The sequence below is a fragment of the Sminthopsis crassicaudata genome, chromosome 2 (genome assembly GCF_048593235.1).
Source record: "Sminthopsis crassicaudata isolate SCR6 chromosome 2, ASM4859323v1, whole genome shotgun sequence".
In the NCBI taxonomy this organism is placed as follows: Eukaryota; Metazoa; Chordata; class Mammalia; order Dasyuromorphia; family Dasyuridae; genus Sminthopsis; species Sminthopsis crassicaudata.
Window position 1 is genome coordinate 354,147,907 of NC_133618.1, and position 17,972 is coordinate 354,165,878.

Genomic DNA, 17,972 nt, shown 5'->3' on the forward strand with positions numbered 1-17,972 from the left:
ATGTTAATTGACTGAATATTTGTATCTTTGAAACATAATGGTTTTCTTGTTTAAAGAATATGATCAGAAATGTTATCTATAGTTTGAAAGGGTTATTTCAAAAAGTTTAAATGATGTTTTTGAGAACTTTTCAGGTTCTTTTATGTGAAAATAGGAAGTTTTAATTAAGTCTATTGATGCCAATTATTTGAAGGGACTCCAAGTATAATAGTTTTTGCCTTTGTCCTTTTGAAAATGTTTTTGTTATGGCAATATGTAGTTTGGGATTTTTTCTGTGTATTAGGTATTTTAAAAGCAAAATGATTAGTATAATGTTCAACTTATGAAACATCTACTTGGCTATGTAAGAATTGTGTGAACATTCTGGGATAAATTTCTTATTTATTTATTTATTTATTTATTTATTTTATAATTATAATTTTTTTTGACAGTACATATGCATGAGTAATTTTTTTTTTTTTACAACATTATCCCTTGCATTTATTTTTCCAAATTTTCCCTTCCCTCCCTCTACTCCCTCTCCTAGGGGACAGGCAATCCCATACATATTAAATGTGTTACAGTATAACCTACATACGATATATGTGTGTAAAACCAATTTTCTTGTTGCACGGTAAGAATTGGATTCCAAAGATATAAGTAACATGGATAGAAAGACAGTAGTGCAAAGAGTTTATATTCACTTCCCAGTGTTCCTTCTCTGGGTGTAGCAGTTTCTGTCCATCATTGATCAACTGGAAGTGAATTGGAGCTTCTTTATGTTGAAGATATCCACTTCAATCAGAATATATCTTCATGAGAGGAGGCGGAGCCAAGATGGCGGAGAAGATACACACGATTCTGTGAGCTCCCTTCTTCCCTCAATACCAATTAGTTAAATCAGCCTCAAAAATAATGCTGGACTGATAGAAACCACAAGGACTGGATGCACGACTTACCAGCTGAAGAGAATCTGGAGTTTCAACAGAAAAGGTCAGTTCCCAGGGGAGGAAGAAAAAAGGCCAGCACAGACAGGGTTAGGTGCTAGCACACTGCACCGATTGAGCTGGGGAGAACGCTGGGATCAGAGAAGCCACTGAGATAGAAGAATCTGCCACAGGCTGATAGCTCTTCTTTGCTTATAAAACAGCAATTCAGAAGAGAAATCAAGCCACTTTAAAATATAAAGCCAGATACTAGAACCACCCCAATCCGGAAGTGACCTAACAGATCTCGGCACTGCAGGTGCGGCCGACTTCAGCTGTCCAAGGCTTCACCTGGGAGTAGTTAAGAGCTTTAAAAGCAGGGACACGGCCCAAAGCAACATCTAATTCGCATAGTGCCTGGATCTGCTGGAGGCTGTGGAACTCAGCTGTGGAAGTCCCAGAGAAGCAGAACCTTTGAAATAGGGACTGCAGTTTCTGGGCAGACATTTCCAGTTTGAGCGCAGGGGCTTTTCACGTCATCTGCTGCTGACATCCACGCCCCACCGGGACGCATTGGCTGGGCTTTGTGTCGCCTTTACTGTTCAGTCTTAAACCTCAGGGAAGTCTCTAGGACACACAGCAGGGTCCTTCACTGGGCAACCCTCACAGCGCAGTCGTACTAATCACCTCTGAGGCACTTCCAGGAAGGGGGAGGGGAACTCTCCCAGAGCTCTCTCTTAGCTCAGGCACAGGAGCCGAGGCATCCATCTGGTCTGGGAGGAAGCTGATAAAGAAATAAATAAATAATTTCTTACCCCAAGGACAGACCCCAAAAGATTTTTAAAATATGAGTAAAAAGCAAAAAAGAACTATTGATTCCTTCTACACAGAGAAAGAGCAGGTATACAACAACAAGGAAGTTAGTAGCAGAGAGTCAGCAGATAACAGCCTAAAGGGGAACGATGCCTGCCCCCCATCACATAACTCTCTCCTAGAAGAGACTATTAAAAAATTAAGAGAGTTTGAAGAAAAATGGGGAAAGGAAAGAGAAGCTATGATAGAGAATAACAATGTTCTGAAATTTGAGTTGGAAAAAATAAAGAATTCACAGGAGATTCAGGGAAACAAAATTTGTGAATTAGAAAAGGTTAAAAAATCACAGGAAAGTAGGATTTCTGAATTGGAAAAGATAAAAAATTCTCAAGAAAGTAGGATTTCTGAATTGGAAAAGATAAAAAAGTCTCAAGAAAATAGGATTTCTGAATTGGAAAAAGAAAATAATTCTCAAAAAAAATTAGGGAAATGGAAAAAAATTCAATAGAGCAAAATAATTCATTTAAAAACAAAATTGGGCATATACAAAAAGAACTAAAAACTGTGAATGAAGAAAATAACTCCTTAAAAATCAGGACGGAACAAATAGAAATGAATGATTCATTGAGAAACCAAGAATCAGTCAAACAAAACAAAAAAAATGAAAAGCTGGAGAATAACGTCAAATACTGGGAAAATCTATAGACCTGGAAAATAGATCTAGGAGAGATAATCTGAGGATCATTGGACTTCCCAAAAACTATGACCAAAAAAAGAGCCTAGATTCTATTTTACAGGAAAGCATCAAAGAGAACTGTCCAGAGATAATAGAAACAGAAAGGAAAATAGGCGTTCAAAGAATTCATTGAACACCTTCTGAAAAAAACCCTAAAAAAAAAAAACTCCACGGAATATTGTGACTTAGCTGCAGAATTACCACACAAAGGAAAGAATATTGCAAGCAGCTAGAAAAAATTAATTCAAATATCAAGGGGCCACAATAAGGGTCACTCAAGATCTGGCTGCCTCCACATTAAAAGATAGAAGGGCCTGGAACCTGATATTCTGAAATGCAAAAGATCAAGGATTGCAACCAAGAATAAACTACCCAGCTAAGTTTAGCATTTTTTTTTCCATGGAAGAAGATGGTCATTCAATGATATAGAGGAATTCCATATGTTTCTAAGACAAAAACCAGACAAACAAAAAATTTGATCTACATCCACAAGACTGAAGAGAAACAGAAAAAGGTACACAGAACCCTTGAGAACTGTATCTCTGTTGTGGATATATAGAAAGTCCTCATGGATAATTTGATTTTACTGATATAAAAAAAGGGGGGGTAGTAAAGGGAAGGGGGTAGTATTAGAAAAAGGGGAAGGACTGATAAAAAAAGGGAAACTACATCCCAGGAAGAGGCATAGAAAATATTCCATATCTGAGGGAATTTAGAGAAGGGGAGAAACATTGTGTGAATCTTACTCTCATCAGAAGAGGTTCAAAGAGTAAATAATTGACATATTTGTTTTTCAGAGAATTCTCTCTCACTTCATTAAAAGTGGGGAGAGGAAAAGGGAAAAGGAAAAGGGGAATAAGGGAAGGGACTTGGAAGGAGGGGGGAGGGATACTAAAACAAGGGAGGGCTGTGCATCACAAGTGGGGTCTATAAATTAAATATAGGGGAAAGGGTTCAGGGGGGTCAAGGGAAAAAGCATAATCTGGGGATAATATGATGGCAGGAAATACAGAATGAGTAATTTTAACTGTAAATGTGAATGGGATGAACGCTCCCATCAAACAGAGACAGATAGCAGACTGATCAAAAGTCAGAACCCTACAATATGTTGTTTACAGGAAACACACTTAAAGCAGGGAGATACATACAGAGTAAGGGTAAAAGGTTGGAGCAGAATCTATTATGCTTCAGGTAAAGCCAAAAAAGCAGGGGTAACCATCCTTATCTCAGATCAAGCAAAAGCAGAAGTTGATCTAGTTAAAAGAGATAAGGAAGGAAACTATATCCTGCTAAAAGGTAACATAAACAATGAAGCCATATCAATACTAAACATATATGCACCAAGTGGTATAGCATCTAACTTTCTAAAGGAAAAAGTTAAGAGAATTGCAAGAAGAAATAGACAGTAAAACTATAATAGTGGGAGATCTAAACCTTGCACTCTCAGATTTAGACAAATCAAACCACAAAACAAATAAGAAATAAATTAAAAAAGTAAATAGAACATTAGAAAAACTAGGTATGATAAACCTTTGGAGAAAACTGAATGGCAATAGAAAGGAATAAATTTTCTTCTCAGCAGTTCATGGATCCTATACAAAAACTGACCATATATTAGGACATAAAGATCTCAAAATTAAATGTAGGAAGGCAGAAATAATAAATGCCTTCTTCTCAGATCACAATGCAATAAAAGCTACATTCAGTAAGAAGTTAGGGGTAAATAGACCAAAAAGTAATGGGAATCCATCTACCAAAGAATAGTCAGGAATTATGTGAGAAAAATTACAAAACACTTGCCCACAAAAATAAAGTCAGATTTAAATAATTGGAAAGACATTCAGTGCTCTTGGATACGCCGAGCGAATATAATAAAGATGACAATACTCCCCAAACTAATCTATTTATTTAGTGCTATACCAATCAGACTCCCAAGAAACTATTTTAATGACCTAGAAAAAATAACAACAAAATTCGTATGGAAGATTAAAAGGTCGAGAATTGCAAGGGAACTAATGAAAAAAAAGTCAGATGAAGGTGGTCTAAGTGTACCTGATCTAAAGCTATATTATATAACAGCAGTCACCAAAAACATTTGGTATTGGCTAAGAAATAGACCAGTCAATCAGTGGAACAGATTAGATACAAAGGACAAAAAAGGGTACATCTATAGCAATCTAGTCTTTGACAAACCCAAAGATACCAACATTAGGGATAAAAATTCATTATTTGGAAAAAACTGTTGGGAAAACTGGAAATTAGTATGGGAGAAATTAGATATGGATCCACACTTAACACCATATACCAAGATAAGATCAAAATGGGTCCATGATTTAGACATAAAGAATGAGATAATAAATAGATTAGAGGAACAGAGGATAGTCTACCTCTCAGACCTGTGGAGGAGGAAGGAATTTATGACCAAAGGAGAACTAAAGATCATTATTTAATCACAAAATAGAAGATTTTGATTATATCAAACTAAAAAGTTTCTGTACAAACAATATTAATGCAAACAAGATTAGGAGGGAAGTAACAAATTGGGAAAATATTTTTAAAGTTAAAGGTTCTAATAAAGGTCTCATTTCCAAAATATATAGAGAACTGACCCTAATTTATAAGAAATCAAGCCATTCTCCAATTGATAAATAGTCAAAGGATATGAACAGACAATTCTCAGATGATGAAATTGAAATTATATCCACTCATATGAAAGAGTGTTCCAAATCACTACTGATCAGAGAAATGCAAATTAAGACAACTCTGAGATACCACTACCCACCTGTCAGATTGGCTAAGATGACAGGAACAAATAATGATGAATGTTGGAGGGGATGTGGGAAAACTGGGACACTAATATATTGTTGGTTGAGTTGTGAAAGAATCCAGCTATTCTGGAGAGCAATTTGGAACTATGCCCAAAAAGTTATCAAACTGTGCATTCCCTTTGATCCAGCATTGCTGCTATTGGGCCTATATCTCAAAGAAATACTGAGGAGGGGAAAGGGACCTGTATGTGCCAAAATGTTTGTGGCAGCTCTTTTTGTAGTGGCTAGAAACTGGAAGATGAATGGATGGCCATCAATTGGAGAATGGTTGGGTAAATTATGGTATATGAAGGTTATGGAATATTATTGCTCTGTAAGAAATGACCAGCAGGAGGAATACAGAGAGGCCTGGAGAGACTTACATCAACTGATGCTGAGTGAAATGAATAGAACCAGAAGATCTCTGTACACTTCAATGTTGTATGAAGCTGTATTCTGATGGAAGTGGATATCTTCAACATAAAGAAGATCCAACTCACTTCCAGTTGATCAATGATGGACAGAAACAACTACACCCAGAGAAGGAACACTGGGAAGTGAATGTAAACTTTTAGCACTACTGTCTATCTACCCAGGTTACGTATACGTTCGGAATCTAATACTTAATGTGCAACAAGAAAATGGTATTTGCACACATATATTGTATCTAGGTTATACTGTAACATATGTAAAATGTATGGGATTGCCTGTCATCAAGGGGAGGGAGTAGAGGGAGGGAGGGGATAATTTCGAAAAATGAATACAAGGGATAATGTTTAAAAAATTACTCCTGCATATATTCTGTCAAAAAATTATAAATAAATAAAATTTTTAAAAAAGAATATATCTTCATACAATATCGTTGTTGAAGTGTACAGCGATCTCCTGGTTCTTCTCATTTCACTCAGCATCAGTTCATGTAAGTCTCTCCAAACCTCTCTGTAATCATCCTGCTGGTCTTTTCTTACAGAACAATAATATTCCATAACATTCATATACCATAATTTACCCAACCATTCTCCAATTGATGGACAACCATTCGTTTTCCAGTTTCTAGTCCCTACAAAAAAAAGCTGCCACAAACATTTTGGCACATACAGGTTCTTTTCACATCTTTAGTATTTCTTGAGAACTCACAGGATTGTGTCATAAAAACCCAGGGAAGAGAGAATATCAAGAGTTTGTTATTTAGAAATAATGATAATGATACCTACAATTGCATAGTATTTTAATGTTTGCATAGTACCTAATAGATATTATCTTATTTTGCCTGCATAGCCACCTCAGAAGGTAGGAAAATTGAGACAGACAGAGAATAAGTGACTTGCTCAGACTTATATGGCTACAAAGTGTCTGAAGGCGAGGGCATGTACAGTTTGATAATTTTTTGGGCATAGTTCCAAATTGCTCTCCAGAATGACTGGATTCTTTCACAACTCCACCAACAATGCATCCCAGTTTTCCCACATCCCCTCCAACATTCATCATTATCTTTTCCTGTCATCTTAGCCAATCTGACAGGTGTGTAGTGGTATCTCAGAGTTGTCTTAATTTGCATTTCTCTGATTAGTAGTGATTTGGAACACTCTTTCATATGAGATATAGTTTCAATTTCATCATCTGAAAATTGTCTGTTCATATCCTTTGACCATTTATCAATTGCAGAATGGTTTGATTTCTTATAAATTAGAGTCACTTCTCTATATATTTTGGAAATAAGGCCTTTATCAGAACCTTTAACCGTAAAAATATTTTCCCAATTTGTTAGTTCCCTTCTAATCTTGTTTGCATTAGGTTTTTTTTTTTTTTTTTTTTTTTTTTTTTTTTTTTTGTACAAAAGCTTTCTAATTATAAATTTCTTACTGTTAAAAGTCTTACAATATGTAGATGATCCTCTTATGACAGGGAGGAAAAAGAGTGACCTTGCCCAAATTACCATCAGTCTGCTAAATTATCTAGGGGCACAGGAATTAAGAGTTTCCCAAGACAAATGGCAATTCATGAAATGTGAGGAAAAATATTTAGGCCATTTTATAAGCTTAGGGAAAAAGAAATTAGACCCAGTACTGGTGGAGGGGATTCTTCAAATTACTAAGCCTAGGATGAAAAAGAGTTTCCAGAGATTTCTAGGATTGGTGGGGTATTGTAGAACCTGGATTGATGAATATGCATTATTAACTAAGCCTCTATATTCTCATTTGTTGGAAGAGAAGTCTGATATAGTGCAAAGGGATTCAAAAGGGGAACAAAGTTTTGAAATGTCAGCCCCTGTATTACTTTTGCCATCATTAGAAAAGGCTTTTCATTTATATGCAAATACAGTAAACAGGGTGGCTTTAGGAGTATTAGCACAATTAAGGGGAGGGCAACCACAGCACTTTTGGTAGAAGAAAGTCAGAAATTAAGCTTTGGGGGTAGTTTAATAGTGAGTGTCCTGCACCAGGTTCGATCAATTCTGAATCAAAGGGGCCAGTAGGTGGCTAACTGATTCAAGGATTTTAAAATATGAAGCGATATTATTGGAAAGACTTGGTACTCTCAACAGACCATAACTTTAATCCAGCTATGTTCTTATCTGCTTCCCCTGGGGAACATGTGTCTCTTGAACATGATTGTCCAAATGTGATTGATTGCCAAATTAAGATTAGGGAAGATTTGTAGGAGGTCCCTTTGTTGAAAGGCTCTCAATGGTTCATAGATGGTTCCTCACTAGTAGTTAATGGGAAAAGGAAAAATGGATATGCTATTGTTAATGGGGAAGACTTGACTCTGGTTCAAGCTGGATCCTTGCCAAAAGAGTGGTCAGCTCAAAATTTGTGAATTATATGCATTAAATCAAGCCCTAAAATTGCTTGAAGGAAAGAATGGAACTGTATATACAGATTCCAAATATGCTTGGGGAATTGTTCATATATTTGGGAAAATACGGGAGCAAAGGGGAATGGTAAATAGCAAAGAAAAGGGATTGGCACACAGGGCATTGGTCACTGAAATTTTAACTAATCTTATGTTATCTAAGAATGTTGCAGTGATTCATGTGCAGGGGCACCAAAGAGGAGTTTCATTTGAGATAAGAAGAAACTGCTTTGCAGATGAGTAGGCAAAATGGCCTGGAGAAGAGGAATCTGTAAGTATGGAGGAGATGATGGTGCTAATTCTGGCATTTCTGCCACCAATGCCTCCACCTTCCCTTACCCCAGAAGAGAAGCAGGAAACCCAAAGCCTTGGAGCTGAGGAGGATAAAGAGGTCACTGGCTCCTCCCTGAAGGCAGAGAAGTACTGACCACAGCAGGTATGAGACATGTACTCCAACATTTACATCAGGGCAGTCATTAGGGTGTCCAAGGCTTTTGTGATGTGGTGCTGACTAAGTTTGTGGCACTGGCTTGTACACAATAGTGTCCTGTTTGTCAGAGGATGAATAGGGCGGCCCAATGACAGGTCCAAAAAGGAGGAAGGCCCCCTGGTATCAGGCCTTTCCAAAGCATACAGATGGACTTTACCAAGCTGGTTCAGACATGGAAGGAGGACAAGCTGACCCTGAGCTGGAAAGGACTGTTCCAGATCCTGTTGACTTCAGATACAACAATACGCACCTAAAAGAAAGGTTGGACACATCCAGGAACATTGAAAGTGCAGCTCAAATTATAGGAAACTTAGCAAAGACTGATGAATTGTGCATGTAAAATCTTTTTGACTTGTCTTTGTCTCATTTGGGGAACCCTCTTGGAACTTTTCTTGTTTGTACTAGATATTAGAATTTGTTGAACTGTATTGTTAGGAATTAGGGGTATTATATACTAGTAACCCCAAAGGGTTGAAGACTGTGCCTTCTTTATGGATGCATGATTTTATGTTAGTACACCCTTTGTACTGGTATCTCAAGAGCAGTGGGGTATGAAAATACCTTTCAAACCCTGATCCAAACAATAGCCACTAGCTTTAAATTGACTGACTGAATATGTGGGGGACCTGATCAACTTACACAGTGGCCCTGGGTTCCTGTTCCCCTGTTTCTGGCCTGGAGTTTGAGCAATCGGTCAGTAATACACAATGGAACAGGCTTCGTCAGCAGAAGAAAAAGCATCACTGGACCCTGACCAGTACAGTTTTAGGGAGATATTGCCTACATCAGACTGGTACAGGGCCATGGATGGGAGAAAGTGAGTGTACATGGACATTTACTTGCAGATCAGAGAAAGGAGCTATCATAGACTACAGTAGGTATGTGAGTAGATGGAATCAAACCAGTATAACTTGTTATGATAGATCAGTAATTTGCTGTATCCAACATTCTAATAATAGTGAAGGATGTGCGAGGAAAATGCCACAATGTTTAATCCCTGATTGAAAGGGACTCCAGATATGGACATGTATAGTCTTCAATAGCATAGCACTAGGTTCAATTTACACTTCAATGGAATGGAAGTGGGAGAATAGAGAAGGCACTGTTAGGAAAATGTTTAATAGTTTCTGGAGCCATCAGGATCTAACTGAGGAAAATGGTTGCATCTGCCAATGGGGTAGTTGAAAGTTATCTTTGGAGATGTAATTCTAATACGGGGGGGAGGACCCTTAGGTCCCTGGGATGTCAGGTATTTTCCACCTTCAAATGGACCCTTCATATTTTAGTATGAAAATAATCCTGCCCTGAAGGGGGCATTATTGGACCTGTGGTCAGACAGTTTATACCCATTTACCCAAAAATGGGACTGAGGTTTGTTATACAGATGTAATTAGACCTAAATTTTTCTTTCTCTCATCAAGCATTGGCAGGGGATACGGTTATACAAAGACTTGAAAAGAGAAACACGAAGTGTGGACCACTTCCTAACCTACATTGATTCTTCTTTGACCCAAACAAGTGATGCCAATGGGTGGGGAGATGCCTGGCCTCCAGAGAGAATTATAAAAGAATACGGACTGGCAACCTGGGCCCAGGATGGTAGTTGGGGGGGTATTGAACACTGATATATGTGTTAAATTGGTTTTGATTAGGCTACAGTCAGTCCTTGAGGTAATAATTAACCAAACTGCTCAGGCCCTTGATCTATTAGTTGATCAGGCCACCTAGACAAGGGAAGCTGTTTTATAACATAGATTAATTTTAGATTATCTGTTAGCAGAGGAAGGAGGGATCTGTGGAAAATTAAACTTGTCCACTTGTTGCATGCAAATTGATGAAAATGGACAAGTGGTAAAAGAAATTACAAAAGGCATTCGTAGAATAGTTCATATGCCTGTACAAGTGTGCAAATCCCTTTTTTCTAATAGCTGGTGGTCCTAGTTTGATGGTAGCTGGTGGAAACAACTTTCATGGTATGGACTAATTGCTGTCCCTGGTATTATATTGTTACCATTATGTTTACCCTGCATCATTATACTAATAACCAAAATAGTCCAATGATCCCTGTTAGGATTACAAGGTGATAACTCAGGTTGTCTAAACAATTCTCTAGCTCAGAATTCATACCTTTGGTTCAGGCCTTTGAAAGGAATTTGCACCTTTGGACTTCTGGTGGGAAGGAGGTTGCACCTTTAAGAGGAACAAGTTCATTGGTTGAAGTATTTTCCCACAAGCCCCTTAGTTCTCACATGCCCATTCTCTGGGAGGATAAAAGAAGACAACATTGGGCCTGGAGAAGCAGTCTGGATTGGGGAAGAACAAGAGCTGGAGGAGATTCAGAGCCAGGATTCAGGAAGAAGAGGATTCAAGATTTTACCTTCTCTCTGGCTGGAGGCTCTAGAAGCCTCCCAAGAAACCTGATCACAGAGGAAAAGATTCACAGAGAAAAGAAACCTCCTCCCAGAGAAGGATTAATAACTGAGAGACACGGGACATTACAGATCCCTTTCAAAATTATTGCATCCAGAGGATGCTATTAAAATGATGATTCTCCAGAAAAGAGGCTGGAGGCTGTTGGAAGGGGATAATTCTGATAGTGAACTTGATAAACAATGTGTAAGCTTGTTAATTGATTTTGAGCAATGTGTAAGTTCTTCATAGAGCATGTGATAAAAATCACTTACATATTAGGAGTGGGGAGCTGTGTGGAGTAAGATATGGTTAAGAACTTACACATTAAGCACATATTGATCAGAGACTGCTAGCTAAGGTAAACCAGACCTATAGGCCCCAGTCACGTGAAGGCTTAGGCTGCATTCCATTGCCCAAAGAAGAAGAGGCTGTATGTAAATCACCTTGTCAGTTGCATTCCACTGACCAAATGGGGGGAGGGTGTGCAGACTTGTATGACCAATCACAACCTATGGAGGGTGGAATTTTGGAGGTTCTTTGTCTGAAGTGTATAAAAGTTGTGAACATTTTCAAGGGAATGGCTCTCTCCTGCTGTGAATTTGGCTCACAGACCAGGATGGGGTCTGCTTCTTGAGATTCTAATAAATAATTCTGCTTTTCTATGAGTGATCTCTGAGTAGTCATTTTTGGATAGGATTTTCTATCCCTCACAAATATATCTTTCTATTACTTAGCTTATACCAGAAGGTTTTGATGATTATTACTGTGTAATTTAGTTTGAGGTCGAAGCATTCTATTTCATCTTAGTCTCTACTTCTTTTCATAGTTTCCCTTTAATGTTCTAGATCTTTTGTTTTTCCAAATAAATTTTGTTATTATTATATTAAGTTCTATAAAGTTTCCCATTGGAGAAACTGTTAACAAAATGGGGCTTACTTAGCTTAAACAGAAAAGGATATTCAACAAAGAATACTTACTTTGAATATAACCTCTTATTACCATATGGTAATCTGATTGTATAGCACTAAAAATGTAAGTTGATTTTGTTAGCATTATCTTTTTCATTATATTGACATGGCTTTACCATGAGCATTAAATATTCCTTCAAGAAGAATTTAACCATTCTTTAACCACTCAAATATTTAGCCATTCTTCAATTTGAAAGGTTAAAAAAGAATGGCTAAATAATTGAGTTGTTTTTCCTTCAAAAGTACTTTGTTATTGAATATGTCATGTTGTTGTGAATATTTGTGTGCTTTGGAAAGTTCATCCCTGGATATTTCATGTATTTTGTAGTCCTTATGGACAAAGACCTTCAAAAACAATTATTCCTACAGAGATTACTAGACAGACTGCTTTAGATTTTCTACAGATATAGTCTCTTCTCTCTTTTGAAAGAAGCTGACTGGTGAAATGACTTAGCAATTGAGAGTCAGCAAGATACTTAGGCAGAAACCTGAAGTATCTTGCTGACTCTCAATTGCCAAGTCATTCACCAGTCAGCTTCTTATCCAAAATGCCTCTGAGTTTCCTTAGATTGTGGCAAAACAAGTATCAGTAGCTATTATCGGTAGCTGTGACAGTCATCTATCTGTATTGTACTTGGGATCCTCTGGGTTTTTCCCATCCATTGAATCCTCAAAACATGAGTGAAAAAACTAGAGTCAGGATTTTCTTGAGATTGATTTCTTACCCTTTGTCCCCTATGTGTCACCATTCATTGTTAAGGCTTCAGGTTTATCATCTTTGGGGGGAAAAAACTAGACTAACTCATTGCCAAGAGAGTGGGGAGGAAGTGAAGAGAAACATGGATGTAGCTATGAGATAGTTCATGTTTTGTTTTGTTTTTTAACATTTTATTCAGAATTTAACAAACATCAAAAAACAAAAAAATAAGCAGTTTCACAAGCAAAACCATGAATCTCCATTCTTCACTTTGTTTTTTATAGTTATATTAGATTCAATCCACTACTTTCAAAATTGTATTGCTTATTTGTGCTTACTTTTGAACATCTCTCTGTATTTCTCTGTGTGCTTTTTATAATGTTTCAATGACCCACTCCTTTTTTATTCCTCTTTTTCTTTTTTTGCATCACCACTGCTAATCCCTTCTCCAACCACTTCATGCCCTTAAAAAAAAGCATAGGGTAAAATCCTGAGACAAATAATTATAGTGAAGCAAAATAAATCCTTACAGTGGCTGTGTTCAAAATTTTGAGTCCGTCATCTCTCATTCAGAATGAGAGTAACAAGCTTCACTGCAAGTCCTCTTAAGTCTTTTAAAATTGTTTTCTTTTTAATAATGTTGTACTTGCAGAAATTGTTACTTGGGTTCTGCTTACTTGATTGTGTCATTTCTATTAGATGTTCAGTTCATCTGAAGCCAATTCCATTCATCCATATTTATATACTCTTTTTTTCACATACTCCAATAATGAGAAATATCAAGTTCCAAGCCAGTTACTTTTTATATTTATATATTTTTTCTTATTTTTAATACTTTTGATCTTGTTCTATTATGTATTCCTGTCCCATGAAGTCAATGATTCCTGTATGGACTCTTCCACTTTTCAAGAAGGTCTTATAATTGGGGAAGTTTTATCACTTTCTATTCTAAACTATTCTCCTTCCAATTTTTTCCACCAAAGGTTTCTCTCTCTCTCTCTCTCTCTCTCTCTCTCTGTCTCTGTCTCTCTGTCTCTGTCTCTCTCTCTCTCTTTCTCTCTCTCTCTCTCTCTCTCTGTCTCTGTCTCTCTCTCTTTCTCTCTCTCTCTCTCTCTCTGTCTCTGTCTCTGTCTCTGTCTCTCTCTTCTCTCTCTCTCTCTCTCTCTCTCTCTCTCTCTCTCTGTCTCTGTCTCTGTCTCTGTCTCTGTCTCTGTCTCTCTCTCTCTCTCTGTCTCTCTCTCTCTCTCTGTCTCTCTCTCTCTCTCTCTCTCTCTCTCTCTCTCTCTCTCTCTCTGTCTCTGTTTCTCTCTGTCTCTCTCTCTCTGTCTCTGTCATTCTCTCTCTCTCTCTCTTGGAAGAGTCCTACAAATTCAATGTAGTGTTTGTGGAAAATCTACTTTTCCCCTTAAGTTGCCAATTGCAGTGTTTATTAAATTACTCTCTCCTTCCTTTTAGGGATCTGTCAGTCAACAACAATTTATTAAGTATTTACTAAGTACCAGGCATCATTCAGGGTTAGGCTCCTCTTGATTAAGTTCAAAGTTCGAAATCTTTAGGTCCTGCTTGGGCATCTTAGGACAGAGTTTTAAGGCTTTTGGAGCTTTTGGATCTAGGATGTTTTGTTTTGAGAACTATTGCATCTCTACCTGTTGCTGTTCTCAGGGCATCCAAGATCTCCAACATTTATTATTAAAATTAGTCTTTCTGAGCACCCTGGAGATTTTATTCAAAAAGCTCTTTATACTTTTGATATGGAACACAGAGTCCTTTTTTAATTAACTAATTTAGTTATTTAATTAATTTTTTAAAAATTTTATGCATAGCTAATTTTCCAGCATTGACAACTGCAAAACCTTTTGTTTCAACTTTTCCCCTCCTTCCCCCCCCCTTCACCAGGATGGCAGGTTGATCAATACATGTTAAATATGTTAAAGTATAAGTTAAATACAATATATGTATACATGTCCAAACAGTTATTTTGCTGTACAAAAAGAATCAGACTTTGAAACAGTGTTCCTGTGAAGGAAATCAAAAATGTAGGCAGACAGAAATATAGGGATTGGGAATTCTATGTAATGGTTCATAGTCAACTCCCAGAGTTCTTTCGCTAGGTGTAGCTGGTTCAGTTCATTACTGCTTTATTGGAACTGATTTGGCTCACCTCACTGTTGGAGAGGGCTTTGTCCATCAGAATTGATCATCATATAGTATTGTTAATGAAGTATATAATGATCTCCTGGTCCTGCTCATTTCACTCAGCATCAGTTCATGTAAGTCTCTCCAGGCATTTCTGAAATCATCCTGTTGGTAAATGGTCAAAGGATATGAACAAACAATTTTCAGATGATGAAATTGAAACTATTTCCACTCATATTAAAGAGTGTTCCAAATCACTACTGATCAGAGAAATGCAAATTAAGACAAATCTGAGATGAGATGTGGGAAAACTGGGACACTGATGCATTGTTGGTGGAATTGTGAACAAATCCAACCATTTGGAGAGCAATCTGAAGTTATGCCCCAAAAGTTATCCAACTGTGCATACCCTTTGATTCAGCAGTGCTACTGGGCTTATATCCCAAAGAAATACTAAAGAAGAAAAGGGAACTTGTATGTGCCAAAATGTTTGTGGCAGCCCTTTTTGTAGTGGCTAGAAACTGGAAAATGAATGGATGCCCATCAATTGGAGAATGATTGGGTAAATTGTGGTATATGAATGTTATGGAATATTATTGTTTGGTAAGAAATGACCAGCTGGATGAATACAGAGAGGCTTGGAGAGACTTACATCAACTGATGCTGAGTGAAATGAGCAGAACCAGGAGATCATTATACACTTCAAAACAATACTATATGAGGATGTATTCTGATGGAAGTGGATATCTTCAACAAAGAGAATATCTAACTCAGATGCAATTGATCAGATCCATGGACAGAATCAGCTACAACCAGAGAAGGAACATTGGGAAATAAGTGTAAACTGTTTGCATTTTTGTTTTTCTCCCCAGGTTATTTTTACCTTCCAAAGCAACAGCAACAACAACAACAAAAATTCGGTTCTGCACACATATATTGTATCTAGGATATACTATATTAATATGTATGGGAATGCATGCCATCTAGGGGAGGGGGTGGAGGGAAGGAGGGGAAAAATTCAGAATAGAAGGGAGTGCAAGGGATAATGTAAAAAATTACTTATGCATATGTACTGTCTTTTTTTTTTTTTTTTTTTTTTTGAGGCTGGGGTTAAGTGACTTGCCTAGGATCACACAGCTAGGAAGTGTTAAGTGTCTGAGATCAAATTTGAACTCGGGTCCTCCTGAATTCAAGGCTGGTGCTCTATCCACTGTGCCACCTAGCTGCCCCCTATGCATATGTACTGTCAAAAAAATGTTATAATTATAAAATTAATTTTAAAAAATAAAAAATAGGTTCTCTTAAAAAAATCATCCTGTTGGTCATTTCTTACAGAGCAATAATATTCCATAATATTCATATACCACATTTTATTCAGCCATTCTCCAATTGATAGGTATCCACTCAGTTTCCAGTTTCTGGCCTGTACAAAGAGGACTGCCACAAACATTCTTGCACATACAGGTCCCTTTCCCTTCTTCAAGATCTCTTTGGGTTATAAGCCTAGTAGTAACACTGCTGGATCAAAGGGTATGCACAGTTTGATAACTTTTTGAGCATAATTCCAACTCATTCTCCAGAATGACTGGATGTATTCACAACTCCACCAACAATGTATCAGTGTCCCTGTTTTCCCATATCCCCTCTAACATTCTGCATTATCTTTCCCTGTCATTCTAGCCAATCCGACAAGTGTGTAGTGGTATCTCAGAGTTGTCTTAATTTGCATTTCTCTGATCAATAATGACTTAGAGCATTTTTTCATATGGCTAGAAATAGTTTCAATTTCTTTGTCTGAGAATTGTCTGTTTCATATCCTTTGACCATTTATCAATTGGAGAATGGCTTGATTTCTTATAAATTAGAGTCAATTCTCTATATATTTTGGAAATTAAGCCTTTATCAGAACCTTTGACTTGAAAATGTTTTCCCAGTTTATTACTTCTCTTCTAATCTTGGCTGCATTAGTTTTGTTTGTACAAAAACTTTTTAATTTGATATAATCAAATTTTTCTATTTTATGATCAATAATGATCTCTAGTTCTTCTTTGGTCATAAGTTCCTTCCTTTTCCACCGGTCTGAGAGGTTAAACTATCCTATGCTCTTCTAATTTATTTATAATCTCATTCTTTGTGCCTAGGTCATGAACCCATTTTGACCTGATCTTGGTGTATGGTATTAAGTGTGGGGCAAAGCCTAGTTTCTGCCATACTAATTTCCAATTTTCCCAGCAATTTTTGTCTAACAGTGAGTTCTTATCCCAAAAGTTAGGGTCTTTGGGTTTGTCAAACACTAGATTATTGAAGTTATTGGCTGTTTTTTCCTGTGAACCTAACCTATTCCTCTGATCAACTAGTTTATTTCTTAGCCAATACCAAAATGGTTTTGGTAACCGCTGCTTTATAATATAATTTTGCATCCAGTACAGCTAAGCCACCTTCATTTGATTTTTTTTTCCATCAGTTCCCTTACAATTCTTAACTTTTTGTTTTTCCATATGAACTTTGTTGTTAGGAACACAGTCTTAATGACTACAACTACCTCTGACCAATCTCTAACCAAGCAAAATAGCTATTTTTTACTGGCTCTGCTGGTGGTCCATTTTCTTTTTTTCCCCTCATGCTTCTGACTGATTTTCTGTGAAGTTCTAGGGTAGAAGTATTCACTTACCATAGTTTCTCGCTGAACTTCTTGATCATATTTTGGTCTAATGAAATCTTCAAGATTAAAGTAGGTATATAGTAGCTGAAAAAACTGCCTCCCATTAGGGTAACCATCTTGGGTGGAAATCCACTTGATGTATTTCTGCATCAATCTCTGGGTGTATAAATGTATGTCATTATTATGTTCAATCCTCTTTTATCCAGTTCTGATACTCATTCCATCTACCTATTTATTCAAGTTTGTATACTCTCCTCAGATGGACTGTTAAAAAAAAAAAGTGAGAATAGTCACATAAACCAAAAGGGAGATTTTACTTGTTAAATAATGTAGAAAAATTTTATTTCTTTGAACATTATTCCCATTATATACAGTACAGCTACATGCATTTATATATTTTAAGCTAGCAGTAGAGACAGGTTGGAGAGAGATACTATCTGTTAAGGGAAAATCTATGAAGCAAATACAGAAGTATCTAGAGGGTATCGTA